The sequence below is a fragment of the Pelecanus crispus genome, chromosome 2 (assembly GCF_030463565.1).
Source record: "Pelecanus crispus isolate bPelCri1 chromosome 2, bPelCri1.pri, whole genome shotgun sequence".
NCBI classification, from domain to species: Eukaryota; Metazoa; Chordata; class Aves; order Pelecaniformes; family Pelecanidae; genus Pelecanus; species Pelecanus crispus.
Genome location: NC_134644.1, coordinates 52,650,363 through 52,675,496, shown reverse-complemented (window position 1 = coordinate 52,675,496; position 25,134 = coordinate 52,650,363).

Below are 25,134 nucleotides of genomic sequence, written 5' to 3'. Positions count from 1 at the left end.
TAGACACGTCAAACTAGCTTTAAACTAGATACCTAGACATGCTTTGGGGACCATGTTATGGCAGCAATTTCAGCAGCCACTTTTTCTTGTGATGACCACAGGCACTTTCTGCTGACTTGTGTTTTACTATTTGACAACAGGATAAATAGGGGTCCTTTTCTTTCCCTTTTGTTCCCCCCAAGAGATGGATATTGTCTTCATGTGAGCTGGGTTCAGCTATGTGCAGAAAATTCTATATAGACCTCAGCATCCCAAACTGCTTTTTTACAGCCTTCAGAAATGGGGAAGACATATCAAAAGACTGAAAATCCAGCTTTTTAATTTTTATATGTAAAACTACACACACATGCAAGTTTTTTATCAAATCTATCTGATTCTAGTCTAGAAAAAAAATATCTGGGGCCAGGCTTAGAATAGGATTTATGGTTCTAAAGCAAGACTTAGGTGGAGAACAGATATGTTCCATCAAAAATGCAACTCTGGATAAACAAAGGACCTCGTTCAGCTCTCCCTTGATTACCCACACTATACTATGAAACATCAAGCTTGCATTTTATACAAACTAATCATGAGATACAATAGTTAATCTTTTGAGGGAGCAGAATACCAGAATTTCCAGGCAAATATCCTATTAGGACACAGGGTACCTCCTCCCTTTATTCTATTTGGTCTCATGGATCTTTTCTCATAGAAACACCTCCGTAAAAAACAAACAAATAAAACAACCCTAAGGGTTGAAAGAAAAGGATTGGAGAGTGCCATCCTCAGCAAAACAAGTAGCTTTCAGCTTTCTCAGACAGGGAAAAAAAAACAAATGAACATCTTTCACACCCTGACAAAATACCTAAATTCTATGTACAGGCAACAATGACCAGCACCTACCCCACATTTGTCACATTTTAAAAGAAAGAGGTACCTCCCTACATGCATTTTCCTACTATCTTCCTCTCAAGCAGCTCTTCAGCCAGCATAGTGGTTTTATACAGCGGGGCTGAGTTGTGGTAATTTGGGTGCCATTCTGGCACACTGCAAAATAAGTCTATACATGCCTCGCTCATAGTTGTGCATCCTCTGTGCCTGTAACCTACAAGGCAAACTCCTCTATAAGCAATAGCCCTTAACATCCTGATTTCCCTCTACTTTCTACAACCTTGCATTTTCAGTCTCTCCTCAGAGCTGGAGAAAAGACCCACATTCCTGTATTTCTCTTTCAAAGGTTAACTGCAATGTAAAGCATAGCTGCAGTTCCACAGCACTGCAGGGGGGAGCGGGGGGAAACAACAGACAAATGAAAATAAGAGCTGGGAATAAGAGGAAATCCCTTAATCTGGTTTAGCTTGTTTCATCTTTTCTCCTGCTGCCCATGAAGAAAGTGATCACCTGGGCAGGGGCGGGGGGGAAGTAGGGATAATAGTTCAATAATCCCAATTTATTCCTGGGACAGAGAATGAGTCCCTAAGCTATTTCATGTCAACTGGGTGCCATTAGACCACTGCCAGCCAACCTGTGACTAATTTAAGGAAACACAGGTGCAGCAATCATCAGCCAGCAGTCACCGAGGCAAGATGGGCTCACTGCTCTAGAACGACCCTGCAGGAAAAAAAACGTGCATCATTTCAGCAGCAAGATGGTGCAAAGAAACAGACTGCAAAAAGTTGAGACACACCTTTCTCATACCTGGCCAGGTCATAATCTCTAGAGAGACTGTGTTCTCCCTTTCCTGTCACCTTTATTTCAAGAATCTGAATGTTTACTTGAACTGAAGTTATGATGTAGATACTATACTCTGGTCAGTCAGCGTAATCCCTGATCCTGTGGCTTGGGGATTTTGTGTGTGTATGCATGTCATCCATTAAGATGCAAGCTGAAAATAATGATTCTTAAGAATACAAGAGTCTCTCCTTCTGCAAAAGAAAATGGTGAAATAAATCCAAGTCATCTTTCTTGAAATATTTAGACATATGTATACCAGCTGCTGCGATCTTGCTTTAGCACTAGTGAACTATTATGATAATGCAGGGAAGACTCTTTGTTTACAGGTTTCAGGTAACAAGTTTCACCTACAGATGTTTGCAGTATAGTTTCTCCCAGGACCTTTAATGTTGTTGCTGTTCTCTTACATGAGAGATGTTGCTTACCCTGCCACAACCCCTTGCAAAATATCTATTGCTTATTCTGGATCAGTAGCATACCCAGCAAAGTATTTCCAGTGCTGATCCCAGTATTAGCATTAAGAATCATATTCTTCTACCACACAAAAATAGGATTCCTTTCATCCATCTTCTGATGCTTTAACTCATTGGCATTTGCACTATTGAAGCTTTTTCTATAGCTTTGAGGGTAGAATCTCTTTTGTTACTGTTCTTAAAGCTGAGGTTGTCACAAGTGCCCATCTCCTGGATCTGGAGTTTTAAGAAGAATATTATTGGGGTGCTAAGAGACTCGGGATAAAAACTGCCTCCATCTTCTTTGCATTTCCTCCAGTGTCACCAATGTCTTTTTGTTATTTGTAGTTAACTCACAGGCCTGATCTTGGGCTCTCCTTACCAAATTAAAGCAAAACAACAAAATCATGAGGAAACAGCCACCAATGCAATGCAGAAGGTCTGATTATCTTGACAATAATAAATTTAAGAAAGGACAAACTCTTACAATAATCTATACCTACTGTAACAATTTTACATTCAATTACCGTACATTCTCTGTGCAGTGGTAGGGACCCCTCAGCATTATTTAAGCATTTCAATTGTTCGATTTCTCAAGTACCTCCATGTGCAGAAAATCTGCATGTAGAGAAAGCCATATGTATATATACACACACATCCACACTAGCTTATCAAACATCAGCGTTATAAAACTTCTTAAAAGCACAGCAGAAGCCTGTCAGTCAAATAGCTGGAAAAGATAGATTCTGATATTTCCCCCTCACTAAATATGAATACATTACTTTGAGACAAAAATAATAATGCCTTTCTTGGTTCATGTTTTATGCAAAAATCAGTTTTGGTAGATGAGAGAGTTTTATCTAAGGTTTAGTGAAATAACTAAATTAGCTTCCTAGCTTCTAGACTTAAATAACCTTGTGCAAATCACTTAACATCTCTGTATCTCCCTTAAAATACCAGAAGAGAAAAAAAACAATATCCACCTTTAGAAGACATTCAGAAAGCCTCAGGTAGAAAGACTACATATACATTTATTTGAGGTTCAGTTTGATGTCACTGATATTAACAGGGCATAGTCATGTGTGGACTTTGGAAACTGCTCATGTGCCTGTTTATCAGTTGGCTACATCCATTACAGCTGTGCCTCAGTAATTAATCATGATTGCTTCTCATATGCCATCCAGCAATGTTTTTGGTCAAGCCAGAGGACTTTGCACTGAAGTGGATTAGGAGAGCCCATGTTACAGCAGCTCTGCTTCAGGGACAATAGCAAGTAGGCAACAATCACGACAGCCGTTACTCAAGTTGTCATGGGGTTATGCCCTTTAATCAGGTACAAAATACAATACACTAGCAAGCAAGAGTTCCTTTTTTTCAACATCAATGTTCATGAATACTTAATAGGAAAGACTGTGCATCTCTTTTTACACCATTAAGCAAGGATTAAAGGTTTCGGGTTTTTTTTTAACACATATTCATTTCCACTGGGAGAAAAAAAAAAACACAAAAAATTCTCTTCCATTAACATGAGCTTTTTCAGTATGTTTTCATGCCATTTAGGGATTTTTTTTTTTTCTTTCCCAAAAGCACGCTGACTTTATAGCTGACTTGTCTGAAACAAACCCTTGCTGGGAGCTTTTTAACTAAGTTGAATATTTCTGAATTCTTTCTATCCTGTGTCCTTTACACCCACATGTGAAGAAAATGCAATTGCTACAGTACAGCAGAATCCTTCCCCCCCACCCTGCTGTTGACCCCTGCAGATATGACCAAGCTTCTCTGTTCATTAAAAAAAGAAACTGAACCTCTGCTGCCATCCCTTTTCCCCAGCTGACTTCTTGTCATGGTACATGCTCAGGACTGAATCTGACTATTTACTTCCATGGGAGCTCAATCCCACTCTCCATTTTGGTGAGTTACTAGGAGAAGGAGAAAATGGTGCAGTATGCAAGTAATATAAATATAAAAAGGTATCCAGAGCAGGTGACATCTTTTAAGACTTTAGAGTATTTTGCAGAGCAGGGCTGAGAATATAAAAGTGCACACTAGTAATATCTGAAACAAAGCAGCTTTACAGGTAACTGTAAGACAAAGAATAAGCTTTCAGCATCTTCTGCTTCTCTGTCAGAATATACAAGTTACAATAGATAACATCAGCCTGAACTTTTAAAAAGGATAACTGGTTTAATTACACTGGTATTTTTTAATCTTTCTGAAGAACAATATACACAATTACCTTCATGACTACAAAACACAATATTACTTCTCTCCCCGTACTACAAAATCAAGGACAGCATAAGACAAAAGCTCAACTTCCCTTAACCCTCTTGTTTTAGAACTTCTAAAACTTCTTGTTAACAGGTCCTGATGTTGACATTTTGGTATTGTAAAAATTTTCACTTAGGTACTCTGCTCATTTTTCTCTTTTGTGGTTTCCTGTTGGAGACTAAAAAGAAGTTGCTACTTCCTTCACAGAATGGGATAATGACTTTCTGTGTCAACTCTTGTCCCTTCTCTTAATGTTTTACACTGTAAGAGTAAGAAAAAAATGCTCAACACACTGGCCATGTGATAGTTCTCAGAGGCTAGTGCTGCACTGGTTCTGTACCAGGTATACAACTCAAATGCCAGCCTTTTCAGGCAGCTTTCAATTCCAGATGATTCTGGTTCTAAATAACTAGGTCCTGATTTTCCATCATGGCAAACAGGTGGAAATCTACCCAAACTCAGTCACTGTAGGTGCTCACTGTCCCTGAAAAATCAGATAATCTTCTGTCAAGATCACACACAACCCACAGTAGCAGAAATTAAAAGAGAGGGCATTCTCTTTGCCTTTTTTTTTTTTTTTTTAAGAACCTCCCCACTTTTGCAAAAAGATTTCATCTAAGTATTTTTTTAAAACTTCAGAGGCTTAAAAAAAAAAATTCTATGTTCTCCTCTATAGTCAGAGGAATAAAACCAGTATCTTCTGCCCTCCCACATTTCTCAAAACTATCTGCTAAACCTTCTTTCATGTTTACTCTTACATGAGAAACAGCCAGTAAAAGAGCTTGTGAGATTTAATGCAAGAGTTCTGAGTTTTCCTGCAGTGAAGGAAGAGGATGGAGTCAATGGTATTCAACAGAGCTCATGTGTCCTGCTAGGTAACAGTGACAGAAGGCAGCACTGCCTGAACCTGTAGCAGGCCACTACATCCTCCACAGGAGCAGCAGCACAGTAGACTGTAGGAGCAGTGTATAATAGGGTAGGGGAAAAGATATTGAGTGAAATGGAAAACATCCATTTGCAGTCAAATTGAAAAGTTACAATACATGTGAAAGGTTTCTTTTGTTTGGGGGTTATATGACTGTTTTGCTTATCGCTTTTCTCTGCATTTTATGTAGGTCAAGTTTTTTAAAAAGCTAAAAGCTATTTTGAAACAGAAAGTTTAAAAGGACTTTAAAAAAAAAAAAAACTACACCCACAAAACACCAACACGGAAATTAAGTAATTCAGCTTTACAAAATTAATCATTTTAACATTTCTAATATGTGCATCTTTTCTCCTCACGAAAACCGTTTGCTGGTTTTGACCTGATTTCACAAGCAGTGTTTGTATGTCTCCCCACAATTCCAGTACCAAGTGCATTTACCATTTGTCAGACTAATTTTGCTGGGTGTTACCTGGAGGTGAGGATGCCCACACACCCCAAGGACCTTTGTCTCAGCTTTGGAGGAAGAGCAGTTTCTATGGAAACAGAGGCAGGGTCCCAGCCCAGCTGGTCTGAGCAGCACCACAGGTACCCAGCCCTATCCAAACTCCAACAGGTCCTGGTGCTGGCTGAGAAGATACGCTTTCCTTGTTCCTAGGCAGCTTTCTTGGGACAGGAGTATCAACAACTAGGGAGCTTTGCAAAGTTCAAAACTCAGACAGTGAATTTAAGGTCAAGTCTAAAAAAAGCCACCACCACACAGATGCGTATCTTTACCTCAAACTCAAGAGCAGCAGCTGGAAAGTCTTAGAAGAACAGGCACACGAAGAGATGACCCAGAGCTGTCCTTAGTCTGCATAAATGTTCAACAGGTATCTCTAAGCTTAGAGAAAGCACTTTGGCTTGGTTTTTTGTTGTTATTGTTTGACTTTTAGTGGGTTTCTGTCTGTGGATTTGTTGTTTGTTTTTTTCAAACCACACTGGCACTTTATCTGCTTTTCCTCCTCCGTAGGAGCTAATGGAGTCCACTCTGGCACACAACTGGGCTTTCTGTTTTGAAACAAAAGCTTTTCTTCTGACTCTGCCATGATTTTTTTCTCCATGCCATGGCCAATCTCTGTCCAGATCCTCTGATGTATCCTTGGCAAAGCGCTCAGCTCTGCAGGAGCCATGTCTGTATGTGTGGCCTCTCCTGGACAGCAGCAGTTCTACAGCATGGCAGCCAGTTGGGCAAAGGCACTAGATCCTTCTCATTTCTGATTTTGCCAAAGGTTAACAGAGTCAGAAGCAAGAAAGAGACTGGATCAAAGTGGAAGTCATGGAAGGTGCTATGCCAAGTGTAGCTTAAGCATTAACCCAGTTAGAAAACAGTTTCAGACATTTGCTTCAGACATGAAATACACCTCATTCCTAGTCCCTCTAGAGCTAAAAAACAGGGGTGAGAGGGAGAATGGTGTTCAAAATTATCTGTCTCATCAGACCCAATTACTTTCATGAAGCCAGGGCCAAAAAAACTGAGAGCATTTAAATTGGCCACTAAACCCACAGAACTGTGACAGTTTGCACGCATCAAAAATTTGGTCACAGATTGTTTCTGGTTTGCCGTATCTCTGCCTGCAGAGAAGCTTCTGCTGTGGTATGCATGTTGAATGCATATCATCGCAGGATGGGCAGAAATCCAGTCACTCGGCACTGGACAAGACAGGGAGAAAAAGCACATTTTAATTTCTTTTCTGCTTGTTGGCTTTGAAAATATTTGTATTGAAATAATTATTGTTTTATTTAATAACGCAGCTTCATAATTACAACTTTTAAAACAATGTATTTATTCTCCAGAGAATCAGAAAAATGTGCATGTGAATCAAGCTACATTTGTAGATTATCCAGACACATTTCTGAAAAGGCAAGCAGAGGGAGATATTTGTGGGTTTTTTTCTTAAATGCTTTGCACAGAGGCAGCAAAAAATCACTTATGTACTTTGTGTAACAATAATAATTAGCTCTTATGTAATCCAGCATAGAAACCCTGCATGGATACTGGCACAGCAAATTAATCAGAGGTCCTTGTGGTCTAGATGAGCTAAAGAAAGATCCAGTAATGCAAAGATTGTGGCCAGCTCAGAAATCCCTCTATGACTGTATCTACAAAGTGGGACTCTGCTTCCGGTGCGGGGCTGGTGGGAATGCCCTACCTTGTTCTGATCATATACTAAGATAAAAGTCAAAAGATTCGTATCATTCTCCTTCCTAGCATCTAGGAAAAATATCCAGTTGTGTGAACCTGGGGATATCTCCTGCATCATTCATCATCCCCCAGAGGAGACAAAGACCACAAAAGATACCACACACCTGCCACATAAGTTTGCACCTGCTGTTAGCAGAAGACTGAGAAAGGTACAGTGGATGCACTTTACAGCAGGACTACTTGAAAGTCTAGATGCCAACCAGTTTTTGCCTGGTACTGCAGACATCACAGGTACGTGAGGTCCCCCAGATTCCTTCCAGAAAAGGCATTTCTAACTTTACAGAGTGCTCTCTTGCTTTAAGCTGAGAACGATCACTTCTGAACACTGCTATGCAATGCCCTTGCACAACACCCAGGACAGAGGCAGGCCTAAGACCACAAGCTCCTCTCATACCACAGGGCCTGTGCTAATTATCCTTGTGGATACCACTCAGTCCCACACTGCTAGAACTGCAGGAGGTCCATGAAAGACTTCGCTTACAGTCAGCTAAAATCCAGCTACATTTACAACCCAAAATGCCTCCCTCAGAACAAGTGTCTTTGCACCCCAGTCCATATTTCTTTAGGGCCCATTTGACCTAATGTTGTAACAGATGGCAAGTAGTATTTTTCTTTGTCCAGCACTATGCCCAAAACCTAGGGCACCAGGGAGCACCAGACAGAGATGGAGTGAAATTACCAGGGCCATCCCTGAATCAGAGCTAATAAACCCAGATTGTCTCTCTACGCAAGTACACAGAGAATGCTAGCATAGTTGGGTTATCTCAGATCTTTCTGCTACTTAGACAATCCCAATCCATTCCAGATGACGGAGCACTGTCTGCCTATTCAAAGTCTTATATTAAGTTAAGCTAGCCAAGCAATCATTAGCCCCAGAGCAGGACCGTTTGGAGCCCTATCAATGCTGAACACTACAGAAGAACTCCTTCATACACCTTACAGGTGATGCTCCCCTGTCTGTTTCATCTTGTAAAACATTTCTTTGTGTGTTGTCTCTTTCCCTTCTCACAACCACACTGTGTTTCCTGCTCATTAGTTGGAGCCATTTTGTCCATGTAACATCAGCAACACTCTGCTTTTGGAGAAACTGTTAACTGATTTGGTGCTTGGTTGGTAAGTCTACATAATCTTTATATCAAAATAATTCCTATTTTAAGACAGAAAAAAAATTCTTCATATGCTAAAGAGAACATCGGACATTCCTTCTCTCTGATCTAGCTGAGCTCTTCTTTTGCCAGAAGCAAGAAAGAAGCGATCATACAATGCAGATATTTTTCTCTCTCCCCCTTTCTTTTCCCATTCATACCTATAGATATATTTCTCTCTTGTGCTCATTTTTAAAAACAATAAAGAATTGCTTCCATTCTCAGCAATGCTAATGCTGGCAGTAAAAGCACATATTAGTGCACCCCTGACTGCCTCCATCCTTTTCCCAGTCAAAAGGCAGCATTTACCAGAAAATTCATGAATTTTCAACAACATGCTGTTATTGAACTGAAGACTGCTGGAACCATCAGAGCATGGGGCCTTGGGCTCACAGATTCAAAGTTAATCATCTTCTCACTTCATCATATCCCAGCTAGCTGAGCAGTGTTGGAGTGTTCAGACCAGCCTGGCTCTCTCCAAGCTCATGGCAGAAAACAAAAGCCACACTACTCTATTCCTATCTCTATAACAGCAGCAAATATCTTTTTCACATGTCAATTTGTATTTTATGACTCCTTAATTCAGCATCTGTGCCTATGCATCAGCCTGAGACTCGAAAGAAAAGCGTGTCTGTGTGCCTACAGTTGTTTAATCTATGACTGTACCACCAGACAACTGCTAGCTTACTTTTGTGTATCATGACATGGTAAGCTTGCCATTTGAAAGCAATTTGGGTACTTGGTGAACCACAGTACAGTCTGCCAGCTCATGCACAGCACAGGTAATGTGTCAAATTATACATTACAACTACCCATGGTACCTCTCATTTATAACATCACATCGCATTATGTCAAGTTACATTGTGTCAAGCCACATCATTTTCTCTAAAGGAAACTCATGTCAGACAGAATTGCAATGATAACTTCCATTCTTTTTTATTTCATTTAATATGAATGACCCATCTGTAATAACACCAGTGACCTCCCTCTTCCATCTCTGAGGACCCCTCAGAGATTTTTGTTTTCTTTATACAAATGATAGAATCAAACATGTAATTTCTCATCTCAAAATGCATGCTGCCAGTTTAATAACGGCCCTGTCATCCAGTCCCTCAGGAATGTCTCCTGAAAGAGCAAGAATGCAAAAAGATACTTTGTTACTTCAAATCAATAATATTAATATTTTCTGTTCTACAGCACATCCACATCTCATCCAAGTGTATTACAGCTCTTTGCAAACGTTAGCTTTTCAAGAGACCAGCCTGAAACAAAAGTTAGCTTGCAAATGTATTGGGGCAGCTGCCCTACTTGCTTGTTCACTTGATTTGCTCTAGAGCAATGTGGTATACATACATACTGCCTGAAGCCACGAGAAGTGTGGATTTGGTGGGAGATCTGAGAACTGGTTCACACCCCCCTGCATACTGCAGTTTTCCATGTTTAGTTACTGTAATTCTTTTCCCAACACCCTTGTTAGATTGTCAGGACATTGGATAAGGGACCAGTTTTATACTGGGCATCTGGCATAACAAGGTGTAATCTGGGTACCTGACACACTGTAACACACTAACTTTGTATTGCTGGAGGTACCAGACCATGAATATGTGTGTATATATATGTATATGCATGTCTTGAACGAAGTAGGCATCTACCCCAAATTAACCATGCACATAAATCCGCTTTTTCCTCCATCTTTCTTATAGATGGTTACATGCGCAGCCAGGCTGTAGCTATCCTTAAACTGAAGGCCTCATAGTCATAAAGCAGTAGAAGAGGAAGTGCAGCTCCAATACAGCTTTCTCTGTAATGTCTGTCTCATCTTGAAATTCTATGATGAGCTGCTTAATACAATGCAACTGCTGACTCCAAAAAGGTATGAGACCTGTGCAAAAAGCAGTTGTCTTCACCAGTGAAGGGGAAACCCAAAGGTGTAATGAGGGCTCAAGAGCTGGCATCCCCTATCCTCCACATGGCACACCAGTCATCCTAGCCTGAGCACCTGGGCATTGTACTAGCTAGTAGGTGGGAGAAATCCATGAGAAAATGAGAGTGGCTACAATCAACTGTATTTAAGATAACTATCACCTTAATCTTCAGTAAGGTCTTGCACTGAGTTCTGCTACATTAATTTCATACATAATTGCCAAAAGCCTCAGACTTGATACTCAGTATGCTTATTGTACTGACAACTCAATAAATTTCCTACTTGTAATATTTTCCAGTAATACATAAATTTTATCCCTTATGAAAACATACTGTGAAGAAACAGAGGTTACCGCTGGTTTTATCTGACTGTAATAGGACGTAGCATTCAAGTGAAAAATACAGAGTTTATTACAGCTCAGATATTAAATAGTTTCGGTGTTCAAAAGGAATATATATTCTGTACAAATTTAATTCTACAAAATTCATTTTTTAATTAAGGCCCTGTGGCTTGTTCATCCAGCCAGTATAATGATTTATCTTAGAATACTCAAAAAAAGAAGTATTCCTACTGAACAACTGGAAAAAAATAGCTAAAAAAGATGAAGACATATGCAAGTTTTGCTCAAATAGTTCAAGAAGGATGTATGTATGTGGTACCAGTTTTTACTACCTATCACTTGAGGGTAGTAGATTAAAGGCATTCTCTGTTCATAGAAATCACTTCTCACCTAAGAAAGAGTCCCAGAGCCAGAAGAAGAGGAAAAATTAAAAATTATTGTTTACAGCTCTAACCAGTGAATATTTGGGCCCAAAAGCTACAGTCATGTTTTACAAACAAAGGATGAAATATAGCTGCCATTATTTTTATATATACATATATGCATGCACAGGGATCCCACTGCAATCAAGAGCACAGGATATAAATTATTTGGAGAACTTCACCATACAGTGCAAATTTGAAATTACAGTATACCAAAACAAGACCTATGCTTTTGGATGCCTTTCAGAAAGATTAGAAGTGAAAAGATTAATGCGAAAACTAGAACCGTGCATTTCTTTGTCCATCTAAAAGGTATTTTTTTGTACAGAACTGCAATAAGGACAGGCTTATAATTACGCAACATGCTTACAGAACAACAAGAGATGAACTGTTCCCCAACTTAAGACAGCTTTAAGTAAGTAAATAAATAAATCGGAGGACAACAGCTTCAGGCAAGAGACTCTCAAAGGGAAACCATGCACCAAACATTTGGGAGTACTTGCTATACCAAGGCTCAACAGGTGCCTTGTCAGGAAACCACAGGCCTGTGAAAACTGAATTCACCTATCCTGAGGACTGGACAATGTTTACGCCTACTTTCACATGCCAAATAATTTCTGTGTGATGCTGGGCACATTGCTCAAAGAGGTAGCTAGTGGCCAGTATTTGTATGAAGACTGTATGCTGGGTACCTGTTTCAAGATCCACAGCAAAAGATTTGCAGAACCCATGATCACCCAGGACTGATAGAGTAATAATAATAATAATAAGCAGCTTGATACATTTCTATAAAGCACACTAACCAAAAACCTCAGTCTAGAGTTCCAGGCTTGCTATCCCACCTTAGCAGATGCTTAGAACGACGTAACACAACATTTTACATTTAAAAAATTAACAAGAGTTTCTGATTTCAGGCCTCTGTTTCCCAGCATTAGGGTGGAGGCACTACCTCACCCCTCTAGGCCCTCACCAGCACTAACCAACTCACCCTCCCAAGTGCTCAGACACAACCCTGACCGCCCTTGACAGGCCCCGGGGGAGAAGAAGCCATTACGCACCGGGAGCGGGCTTTGGGTGGGGGTGCCCTGAACACAGGCCCACAGCCATGTACAGGCCTGATCGAAAGGAAATGTTTAAAAAGTAGCTATGTGACAAACAAGGTCTGTGGAAAAGGATTACTAGCCAAACAATTAATATTCACAGAGGCTGAGAACAGCAGCTCATAGCTCTTGAGGGCTTAACCTTGCAGCCTTAACTTTTTTTGAACGTGTGCCTGCTTTGCTATTTAATAAAGCTCCCTTCCTAGCATCACCTTACCCCCTCCTGCCCCCCCTGTTTCAGAGGGGGTAAGAAAACACAGCACCCACTGTCGTGACCCACGGAGCCCACGAGCTGGGGCAGGCAGCCCCACCATACCTGAGCAGTACCAGGCTGGCAAGGGGCTCCCTCAGCCGCCCCAGACGCAGCAAGAGGGTGAGCCAGGCCCTGGAGCAGGAGACGAGGCTGCAGGCACAGGCTGGAGCCCCCCAAAAAGCAGGACAGGCCAAGCACGGGCCCAGCCACAGCAGACCCCTGAGGAGGGACACAGCAGCCCCAGCAGAGCTGAAATGGAGCCCCTCGGCCACGGGCAGGGGCGGGGAGGCCCCAGGTGGGGCCACTCAGGGCTGCTTAGGCTTATTTGTGCTACCAGGGATTTTGATATTTTTAAATCAAAGAGCTGGGGAGAAGGGGGAGGCTGTTGCATTTTCTAACAGGGGCAAAACAATATGTTTCCTCCAAATGGCGTTCTGAGAAATGGCTGACTCACCTTCACCTGCAGCTTTCCTCACAAAAACATTAAGCCCGAGACAGAGAGCCGGCATGGAGAATTTCAGCCTGAAGGGTTAAATCATAAGCAGCAGACATCAGAGTGTGAAAATAGGAAGTCTTTAGCCACGTATCACAAACAGCTTCTCCTGTGGCATTAAAAAAAAAGAAGGGGAATAGATTCATTTCCGTGAGGAGGGTTATGCAAAATAACATCTTTCATAGCATCGCGCTGCTAAATGAACCTCGTTTCAATGCTGCTTACACCACCGTGGCTTTGATGTAATGCCGCTGCTCCTGATTCATTCCAGTTCAAGGGAAAAATGAATCCACCCCTGTGTGTTTGGGCCTTTTTGTTATCGAACTCTATCACAAAATACATCAAAGCATCAGGACCATCTCAGCCTGTCAGCTTTACTTCTCAAAAGCCGGAGCGGTGCATAAACTCGCAGAAGAGCTTAGAGCTCAACAAAACGCCCTCTTTTTTTTGCCTTCAGAGCTTGACTCTTTTCTGATCCCCTCAGCAGCGTGTGTGGTGCACCCACTTTGTGTGCGGTTGCTGTTTGTACCAATAAAACAAGCCATAAAACTGGAGTCCCCGGGCGCCGCGTTGGGAAGACGCAGCAGCGGAGACAGGCAGCGGAAGCGTTTGGCTGCGGTCGCTCGCATCTCCCGCTGCTGCCTCCTTCAGCCACTCCAGCAGAAGTGATCGCGGGAAAACACTTGCACCACGCAGCCCTTCTGCCAAAAGCCAGATCATTTCTCACTCAGCCAGGTCAAAAGGCAAGGGATGCGTTTATCACAAAATAGCTCTGCAATGGCTATACCCTTGCTGTTGAGCACCATCGAAACTCCAGCACAGCTCCTTTCTGCAAAGAAAGGAGAAGGCCCAAATTTTTACTTTTTATAGCTTCCTGTGTAGAATTAAAATTTTAGTTTGAGCTCAGATGTCTGGAGAGAAAAGCTAGCAAGGAAAAAATCTGGACCGTGTCTGAAATAGGGCAAGAACACAGTTATGAATATATGCCTAAGAGCTTGTAGCTGGATAGATTTTTCTTGTTCCTTTTTTTTTTAATTCTCAGACACATTAACTTTTTATGATGTCTCTTGTAAAAGTGTAGTTAAAAATAAAATTGTAATAAAAAGAAATATAGCTATGTTATCTTCCTAACAATATATTGGATTTATTCTGCAACAACATACAAATTACTAGTGCCCCAAACACCAAGTCATCTTTAAAGATTATTTTGACTTTGATACTTGAAAAAAAAGGAAAAAGGTAGTATAATCCACTAATGCTTTACTTCTGTGATCTTAAATTTTAACCTTCTCTTGCTATGATCCATAAATGGATGCAGGTTTCTATATAATGAGCTGGAATCTCAGCAGATTTAAAATAGGCATAGTCCACCAAGTTGAACTGGTCTGTGCCACTTTATACCTGCTGAAGTTCTGGCTCACCATTCATAAACCTTTCAGCAATTTCTAACTAGCTTGATACATTCTTTGTCTGTTAATCCCCATTTCTGTAATGAGCAGAATACCAGAATGAGTTGAAACTCCATTCAACCGTACCACATATTCCCTAAAATTCTTAGCAACATTAAATAATAGCATGAAGCCAGGACATCCTCACTTTAAGGTCTAATAGCTTGAGCTATGTGGTTACTTGTAATGTGGCACTTGTTGAAAGGCTACAGCCAACATCTGACACTATCTTTGAATTTCAGCCTGGTCACGCTATAAGACTCTGCACAACCTGGTGGGATATTTCATATATAATTGGCAGGCTCATGCTTTTCACTCGGAGAGGTAAGCTACAGAATTACTCCAAAGCCTTTGCTCTAAAGAACTACTTTTATGTCACTAAAACTTGATGTTTTGATATGATTATCTTCCTGACTCAGTATTTATACTAGTCTTACGACAAGAGTATTTGAGCCTATACTCTGTTTTGTTGCTTGTTTATTTTTTGGCATGGACCAAACCCATCCATTTCAACCTAGCCACATGGTATCTTAAATACCGTACAAAACAGAACAAGTTATCTCAGATCTGGATATACTTGCCAGAGTTGATATATTCACTCATACTGTTAGGTCAACATTTATAATAACAATTCTTATTATATTTCATATCTATTATTATAAGATTATGATCTAGCAGTGCCTGGAGGTCTCAGAAGTGGCTGGCTCATCACGCACATAGTGAGAGACAGTTTTATACTCCTGGAGAAACCATCCAAAATGAGTTTGGGTTATTTAAGCAGCTGCAGCGTACCTTCTAATTTCAGCCTCTGGACTTACACCAGACGTCATTTGGAGACACGGAGTGTGAGATGGCAGAAGATCATTTCCCAACAGTGATATTAGCTCATGTTTCTAAAGCAATTTGTAGTGCCTCCCAGACTAAACGTTTTTAATGGCTGTCCCGGGAAAATAAATGGACCATGAGCAGAAATAAGACAGGTTTCAACTGAACAAGGAAATTGTATGTGAGTTTGAAGTCATTTGAGACCCAGATGGAACTGAGAGTTTAGGGATGTGTCTCTGATCCATGTTTGTAGTTGGGTAATTGAAACTGTAATTCTGCTGAGTTTCAGCACTCTGTCATCATCTACATTTAATTTCACCCTCCAGGGTGCTCACTATAGTGCTAAAAATCCATACTAATAGGAGACTTTACAGACAATACACTATAGCTGAATGAGAGACCCCAGAGCTGAAACCACAGAGAACTTTTGGAGAAGGAAAGAGAACAATGGAGAAGCTTGTGATACGGCTAAATCACTCACTCACTTCTGCAAAAGATGTGGTCTGCCTTAACTCTGGGGTTTTTTTCCAAACCGAGTAGGTGCTGCCCTGCTCTGCATATTTATTCCATGGATATTGCAGATGCATCTGTCAGAATCAGACACACAACCATAAGAGAGCAGTGTTTTAATACGTATCTTTAACACTGCTAAACATTTGCAACAGCAACAAAAATATGAGACCCTTTCTCCTTTTGCTTCTGATGCTGAAGCATAAGAATAGGCTAATATTGGGATTATATAGGGATTAGGATAATATTAGGATTATATATACATATGATAATTATATAAGAATAGGCTAATACTAGAGAATAAGAATAGGCTAGCACATATTTCTGCATGGAAGGTCTTCCAGATATACCAGGGGCCATTTTCATACTATGCAACAGCTGCTGTTCCTGTTGCCTCCATACATAGTACCCACTAGTGTAAACAGCTTCTTGTCCCATCCTTTCTGCAAGAGTTCAGGGCCACAGACATCACCAAAAGTATGCCCCTTCTCTCCCTCACATTCAGCCTGTTTTTCTGCTCAGCCTTTGACCTCTGCTGACAGCCTCCCACCTCATTTACTGGAAAACATCCACAGCATGAGTGGCACACCGGCAAAAATAATTGTCGGTGTATGCACTCCATACTGCATATGAAAATATTTTTCCACTACTGAAACAATAGGCAGGCCAGCCTGCAGACAGCAACATGGGAGAAAGATAACCACCCAGCAAAAAAAATCCAGTGAGAGCTAACGAACTTCCTCTAAAAAGTGGTTTCACTCAATAAAGCTGTTAGCATGCTAAAAGAAAGTTTTGTGCTAGTGCAGGAATGAATCTAAACAACTGATCTTTTGTATAAAGGGTCTTCCCATTAGCAGTCTCTCAACAGAAATCCCCAGAGGTGTTAGGAATCTGTAACATAAACCTGTGCTTAAAATGAAAACTTTCATCATATTGTGTAAGGCTTTCCTTAATTTCAGCCGTGGCAGAGAACAATACTACCTTCCACAGCTGCTGTTTCTCTCTAGACCCTTAACAAGACCTCAGTCGAATCTAATACACATCTCGCTTGCTCAAGGCACTCACAGACATTCTTTGGAGTGACAAAAAAGCTTTGGCAATGATATTGCTGAGTTGAAAGCAGATTGGTACGTTCAGTAAGTGTAAGAAATGCACGTGTGTGTCTGAAAGGTTTAAAAGGAAGCAAACAGATGCCAGACCTGTTCTTACAGTCTAAGTATCTCACGTGCAGGTAGAAAACCAGCATAAGAACACAATTAGTAATTTGCCCTTACAGCCTTTATATTGGCACTGCTACCTACTCAGTCATTCACATGCCCAGTCTGCGCAAACATTTTAAGAGACAGTTCTTAGAAGTCTAGTCTTAATTATGTCTTGTTTTGCATTTAAAAGCTAAAAACATTTTACAGGCCATTCAGCGATTCCAGAAACCGTATACTGAAGGAGAAATTAGAGCTGAAGCCAAAGGGAGTTTTGCCATGGACTCCTGTATCCCAGCCCGGGCACTCACTATGAGCTAAACTGAGGCTGCAGTTATTGCTCTAGCAATTTGTAACTACAGAAATGGAAGCTAGTGGCTAAAATGGAGTAGTAAGTGCCAAAAGCCACAATTTCAGTTGTTTCTCAACTATGTCATACCCCTGTCTAAATACCCTTCTAACAGACACTGTATTACCAAAGTCATTAGCAAGTCATTTTATTTCCATTATATCCACATTTTCATCCAGAAATAGAGGAGAAAAGTAATCAGATTTCTTGCTCACCTACACAGTCTGCATGTTAATGCGGTTGGTTTTTTTTTCCTTTGGTTGCTTTCTTAATGCTAGACAAAACACTCTGGCACTTATTAATAGCATACTAAACCCATATCAATTGTATGTACACAGAAATACAGACCTAATGCTGTCTTATACTAAACTTCCTCCTCTGCTTTCAAAAAGGTATGGGAGAAATTAGAGTCGCAGTACAGATCTCCCGACCAAGTAGTCTATTTGGTTGCTTACGCTGTGTTAAGAAAATACTCTCGGTATCCTAGAGCAATCACCAATGCTAGACCTGCTGGCCAAACTAGCTCGCAGCAATGAGAAGTGAGAGCATTTACCCAAGGCCAGCTTCCGAAAAGAGAAAGTTGCACAAGTTGCGGAAGCAATTTGCTGTCTTGTGGCCAATGCAGTCTGGTGTCAGCTTGTACAGTTTGCAGGGTCTACTCAGCTGCAACTGAGACTTTAAATCAAGGCTCACTTTGCATGTACTGATAAGTCAATATGACTCTTTAAACAATATTTTCACATTGTTTCATTTTATTTATTTGTTTTGGCATATAACTTGACTTCAGCCCCGTTAACATCCTCTTGGCTACATAATGTGGCTGGCACAGTTTAAACTGACCATCCCTTGGGGCAGAGGTATAAAGTGTCTGTTGCATGAATAATTCTCTGAAAGTGCTCACTCTCTGCTCAGTGCATTATGAACCACCAAGTTCAAAACACAAACAAATCAGGGTGGAGCCACTCCAAGCACTGGTCACCTCAGGCGTATTTTGCTCTTTCTCTTGATCAAACAGATGCAGACTGTCACAGCTCAAATGCAGAGGTGGCATAGCCTAATTAAAAACATTCCTGAGTATCACATGAACGCCAAATAGAGCCTCATACATAGCAAGGTAAAAGACATGCAATTAGTTAACTTAATGCTTAATTCACAGGCACTAACCACACCGACACAGAGGATCAGACATGAACACAAATGAAACATCAATGTACAAAACCACAAAGGTTAGTTAAATGAATAGCTTCATCTGATGACAGAAACTAGATACTTGTTTCCTCTTCATGTCTTTGCAAATCTCTCTTTTAAGTCCCATACTAAGTAAATCCACAGTGTCTGTGAAGTATGGCCACTCATCTGAGGCAAATTCCACCAGCAACTATTGCAAGCACCATTTATTGAACTTAGAGCTGGTCACACGTCAGAACTGTTCTAAAAGATTTGGGTAGGTATTTTTTGATGAAAAGAGCTTGCTTTCTGTGGGAACACGCTGTTGCTGAAAAAACCCACAACTGGAAACCCACCAGTTTATAGAAGAAACAAAGTTCTCATCCCCAATTCCAGCATGGCCCCTGTGGGACACAGAGCTTGGCACCTTATGCCCACATCCTCCTCTGTGTGCTGCACCATGAAAATGCATCTTGCTAATGAAACATGTGCCTTACATGCTCATACATCTCTTGTCTTCTCCACACATTTTATATAGCCTACACATTTTATATAGCCTACACTTCCCTCTCAAATGGTTTAAACTATTGCTTGATGAATCAAGCTGCAACCGAGCTGTAGTCAAATAAAGGTTAGTGTCTTTCTATTAGGAAGGAATACCAATACAGAAGTATGAAACTTCTATCATCACAAATAGACAGATTTAGGCTTGACACTCTGTCAGAGCTCCTTTCCCAGCAGGAATTTAAATGAGGAATATGTAATAAACCAAAAAGTCACATAGGAAGTTGCCATCATCTACTGAATGGCTCTAGCAGTGTCAGCACACAAGCTAGCTGACACGGAGCAAACCAAGCTATGCATTTTTAGTGTCAGCTAAAATAATAACTGCCCTATACGTGCACCTTTACAATCCACATAAGTTGCTGCAATAAGTGATGTTATCTACATTGTGGAGCCAAGTTTCTGGCCAGATCCCATCTCTAGATGTCTGCCAGGGTCATGTCCAGACTCCAGTCTAAGATGAGACACCCTATCCCTATTTCATGCCTGGTTTCCATGGGGAGGAAGCTGGGCATATGGGTTGGTGCAAGTCCAGCATGCTCCAGCCTGGCCCCTGAAGTCCCTTCTTTCGGAAACCAGGAGATCACCGTTTGATGTAGCCTGTAGAGCCAGACTGATACTGTTATTCTTTCCCTGCTTATGTACACTGGATTCAGACTTCCCTCCCATGTACATGTCTTTTACTTTGTACAGTAAAACCTGTCTCAAGACACTGTGGTAGTGTCCCAGGTCCTGAGAGAGCAGAGCTGTTTTGCTCTGCATGATTGCATTAAAATTTCCAGGGTCACAGCACTAGAAATAAAAATAGATGTAAATGGTCAAAGAGATTAACCTTTAGGGTTTTTACTGTTGCCTTTCATAGGAGGTTGGCTAGATTGTGTTTACCAACATTTTCCCAGCAGAAACACAGCAGGAGCCAGAAGTAAGCAAGATGCTGCTGTTCAGCTGATTTGTATTGTCTTGTATCAGCGTAAGGCTGGGGATCCACAAATTCCCAATGGCCACCAAGTCTTCCCCCTCAAAAGAAGCCAATCAATGTCACCTTTCACAGATATCTGCCTACAGATTTTGTGGGCTTAGTTCCCAGCACTTCACTGGTCTTGGTGATTGTCATTTTTGTCTGCTTTCTGCCACCTTTCGTGGATTGCTGACCCTGCTGCTATGTATTTGTAGAGTGCTCCGGCTCACTGTATTAGTAAACACTAATATTCCAGATTCCATCTGAAATTTTCTACCCTTCCTGCCTTCTCAGTCATGGGATAGGACACATATTTACCAACATAACCATGCAACAGGAGGTTGTTTAATAACATGTTCCCAAGGAGCCAGGAACTACAAGGATGAAAATCATTGCAAGCTCTGTCTGAACCAGCTGGACACCCTGGATTTGATTCACACGTAAAGTGGATACAAAACTTCTGGGACTGCTTTTGCTCTCAATCTGTCATTCTTTTAAAATGATTATTTTTTTTAAACTGTTCAGTGCAGAATACTCAGGGGAAGCTGAATTCTAATTCATTACCAAGGCATCTAGCGTTTGACTGACAGTGATGCAGGCATACCTAAATAAAGGAAATACTTGGAAGACAGAAAAGCAGAAGACATTTTCCTTTCTGCTTTTTTCACACTCCTCATGCAGACCTATTATGCTTAGTGATATGGATAAAAGTAGAACAGTCACTGGTTAGGCTTGCCGCAGCAGAAAAATGTTGCAAGTTGTCTTTTGGGGTAACCAGACACTGGAGTGGCCATTTCTAACTTGTTATTAATGATCACAGTGCTGATCCAAAGACCACTACAGGCAATTGAAAGACTCTGACTGACTAACAGGATTTGGAACAGCCCTGAATGCACTCATCCACACAAAGATTTCTGTTGGGAAATCAAGGTGGGTGTAAATGGGAGTACACAGACGGCTCAGAGACACTGTGATGAGCAAAGTCCTGCAGCTAAGGAGTTATTTTAACTTTTATTGAAGGAAAAGTCTTGAGGTAAAGATAAAATGCTAGGTTCTTTTCATTCATCTTCTGGATGGGGAGTGTTTTTAATCATGTTTTTAGGCTTTTTTCCCCCCACTGTTTTCTTTCTTTCCTATGCAATCTGATATTCTTCTATCATAGCACCAAGAATTAGTGGAAAATAGCACATATCATAAGATTTATGGTAAAAGGTAAGAGCTGACAAAAGTGCAGTCATCACTGAGGAATCCTTATGGGCATCCTTAACCTTCCACATTTGCATGCAGCAGTTACCAATGTCATAATATTCTTAATATGTAAGACTTCACTGCGTGTGATTACTCCTGAATAACTAACATTTGTCTCTTTCAGGTGGCTGGTGTAGCATAAATCTGTGGAGTTCAAGATATTGTTCATTTAGATTTCCTTATTTACCAGATGAGCCTCATGCCTCTGCCGTTTCTTCTGGCACGTCTTATTTTTGAAAAGAGTCCTAATGACTCTCAGTGGCTTAGTTTAACAGAGAATAGACTAGACATCAAGGGTCCATACCTGAGCTACTTCTAGCCCCTATCTATGTAATTCCCTGGTCAAGCTTCTAATCTGAATTATGTAGATGCTCTCTGGAGCCCAAATTCTGCTGGGCTTTTTTGGCAGAACAAAGAAGTTGCTAAACAAGTGAATATTATATTTCAATATCATATTCAGTGCATGGTTATAAGTATAGCTCCTTTAAAATCACTGGCAGTTGCAAATCTTCTGTGACACTTCACAACATTATTTCTCCCCAAATTACTTTAATTCTGAATTTACAGCTGCAGGCACAAAGATGGGAATGTTTTGTGATGATTTCTTCTGTCCTCAGTTAATTAGGATGTGGAAAGACTGTCATCCCTGGAGCATGGACGGCTGGTGTCTGGAAGGCAATCAGATTTTCTAAACAAGTCCAGCTGCAGATGGGCCAGATTAATTTTTCTCTGAGTTCAAATAGGGGAAAAAAAAAACCATGAGTCATGGAGCTGCTATATTTACAGATGGTCCAAATGTGAAAGTCCACAGTGCTCCCAATAAAGTTGATACAGAACATACAGCTCATTCAGGGGTGACAGCATCTTAATACCTTTGAACTGCATTAATATCTACTAGCAGTATTATTGACAGGTATTCATCCATTAATTCTGTGAAAATATTACCAGATAAGAGCAGAGTGCAAATGATACAGAATCACTTTTCTAGACAGAGGCAAGTAACAACAGTGCCCAAGGAAGCTGTCTAACACCACCCCTGCCCTGAGGTCAGAAATTCCTATACTACAGCACAAAACAGAAGGAAAGATATAACATGGCAACTCTTTCTCCCCATGAATATAAATAGCTGAAAGGGAAGGAAAGTCTCCCTGGAGAAGGGCTATCTGGTAAGGTACTTTTTGCTCGAAGACCTGTGTCTGTAGACCCAGCCTTTGGTAGGCTACAGAGATAGACTTCAGCTTGTCCATGATCCATTTAAGGTTCCTGTAGCAGTGGTTCATATCCCTACTACTGCCATCCCATCAGCCTTACCACTTGAGAGCCTAATCAGCTTACAGATGGGAAACTAATGCTGCTCAGAGAAACAACAACTTACATCTTCCTGTGTGTCATGCGCCTCGTCACCCTCCGAGGTGAATGCTTCCAATGCACAATCAACACTGTGTCCCAGGGACTATCACGCACTCCACGCTTCCTATGTTGGAGGCCACGAATGAGCCCGAATGAACATATTTGAAACCATGTGTGCATAACTACATGTACAAACAACAAGGCCAGCCTTGGAATTTGCAGATCCCCAACACAGCTGTTCTCAGGCACCCTTGTATATACACTGCAATGAGCTTTTCCAGGCAAGGGTGAAGCTGCAGGACCCTGGCAGATATATGATGTTGATGGTGCGCTTGTCCAAGCCTGGGCTGGAAACTCTGTACACCACCAGGACACACCCTTGCAGTGCCAGTGTGGTGTCCAAGCCAACTCAACCTCCTGACAGTAGGGCTGGACCTAGAGGGAGTCTTAGGTCCTGAACATCTCCATCAGGACATGTCCCTCTCAACTGCCTACTGAGTTCCCCTCCTGGGCAAGCACTGGAAGTGGTTTGTTGCAGGAGGTGGCCAGAGACTTGTAGAGCTGTGGGTGCCCTGAGCAAGGGTCAAATGTCCTGTTATAACTATACATGCCTGGCATAAAAGCAGCTCAGCCTCATTTGTTTCCACTCCCTCGGCTCTGTCTTCCCACGAAGAGCACAGAGAGCCAAACGCTGATTAATTCAACACAACAGCAACAGACCGCAGCTGGGTGTCATAGTCATATGCTGTTTATTGGGATGCCCAGTAGGATCTTCGCCTACAAACTGGATCTGACAAATGCATATTGGTATAAGCAAACCGGCTAATGGAGCATTGCCTTCTTGTTACCTGCTGCACTGCCCTTATACTAACAGGCATTGTCTAGTAAGATGGGAGCAGGAGAGACAAGACATCTTCTCTGCCTTTGATCTGCCTGTGACTCCAGAGAAGTCGCTTTGTTCAAATGCTTCTAGTTTCTCCTCTTACCTTTTCCCCCCACATTCAGACATAAATCCTGCTCTCAAGGATATATCTGTACTGTGAATTTGAGCAGTACTCAAGTCCTACACCGAAGACTGTAGCAGCAATTAACAAAAATCCTAAAAAACTGTAACAGTCCACCCAGGATTTTGAACTTGGACACAACAAACATGCTGTGGCTTATGTGTGTAATTCAATCTTTTTTTACTGCTTAGTGGAAAAATGACCAAAAAAAGAAGGAGCCTCTAACACTGCAGCACTGGCTCTTCTCTCATTTATACCAGGTCTGCAATTCATTGAGTTCAGCAATGCTGTTTCTGATTTACACCATTTAAGTGAAAAAGAATCAAACCCTGTATTTCTAGAAGTAATCCAGACACGCTACTGGATAATCGCCTGAAATTTCTATGGCAACGAGAAGGAAATTGTTCGGCCTACTGTCTGGGTATTTTCACTCTGTGTGTATGAGAGTGTGTTATGTCAGAGACAGGGAGAGAGAGAATATTTAGCACATAATCAATTAAATTTCACCTTTGATCCAGTCAGTTGTTTAGAAACATTATCTTGGCATCAGCAAATGATTTTTCTCATGGGCTGACAAGGTGCCTGTTTATTTTCTATAAGGAATGATTAAGTTAGACAACCTTATTCTTCCTGTGAGTGAATGATGAAAAATGGATTTGGTATTGATTGGCCCATTTAGTAATGCTCCTGGATCTCTGTCCCTCTGCTCTTCACACAACCTTAGCCCTGGAGAGCATGGTCCTCATGCCTGACCTAGCAAAATCTTTCTGTCAGGCACAACACCACATTTTGCTTGGCCCCCGTGTGAGTGCTTAAGGAAGGAGCAGTAGGAGGGGTCATAGAGGCTTTCACAACCTTTAACAGCTCACATGTGGGAGGAACGCACTCCCTACTCTCCCTACTGCAGGGGCACCAGTCCTGTCTCATCTTGTCTCCTCTCAGCATGTCAGTAGAGTCCATGAATGACTACAGCTATGCAGCAGATACACTATTAACCCAGATGCCACTTCTTGACATACACTGAGGGAGCAGCAAAGAAATTCCACAAAGTGTAGCATTACCGATTGCCCCTTCTGAGATGATACAGGCCTACAGCATGGTCAGACCTATGCCTTAGCTGGAAAGCTCAGTTAAACAGAGTGGATTCATAACAAGACCATGGATGTGGATCAAAAAGCTCCCGTTGAATTCTGTGGAGTTTGCATCAGGCTCAAAATATTGATTAGGGCTCATTA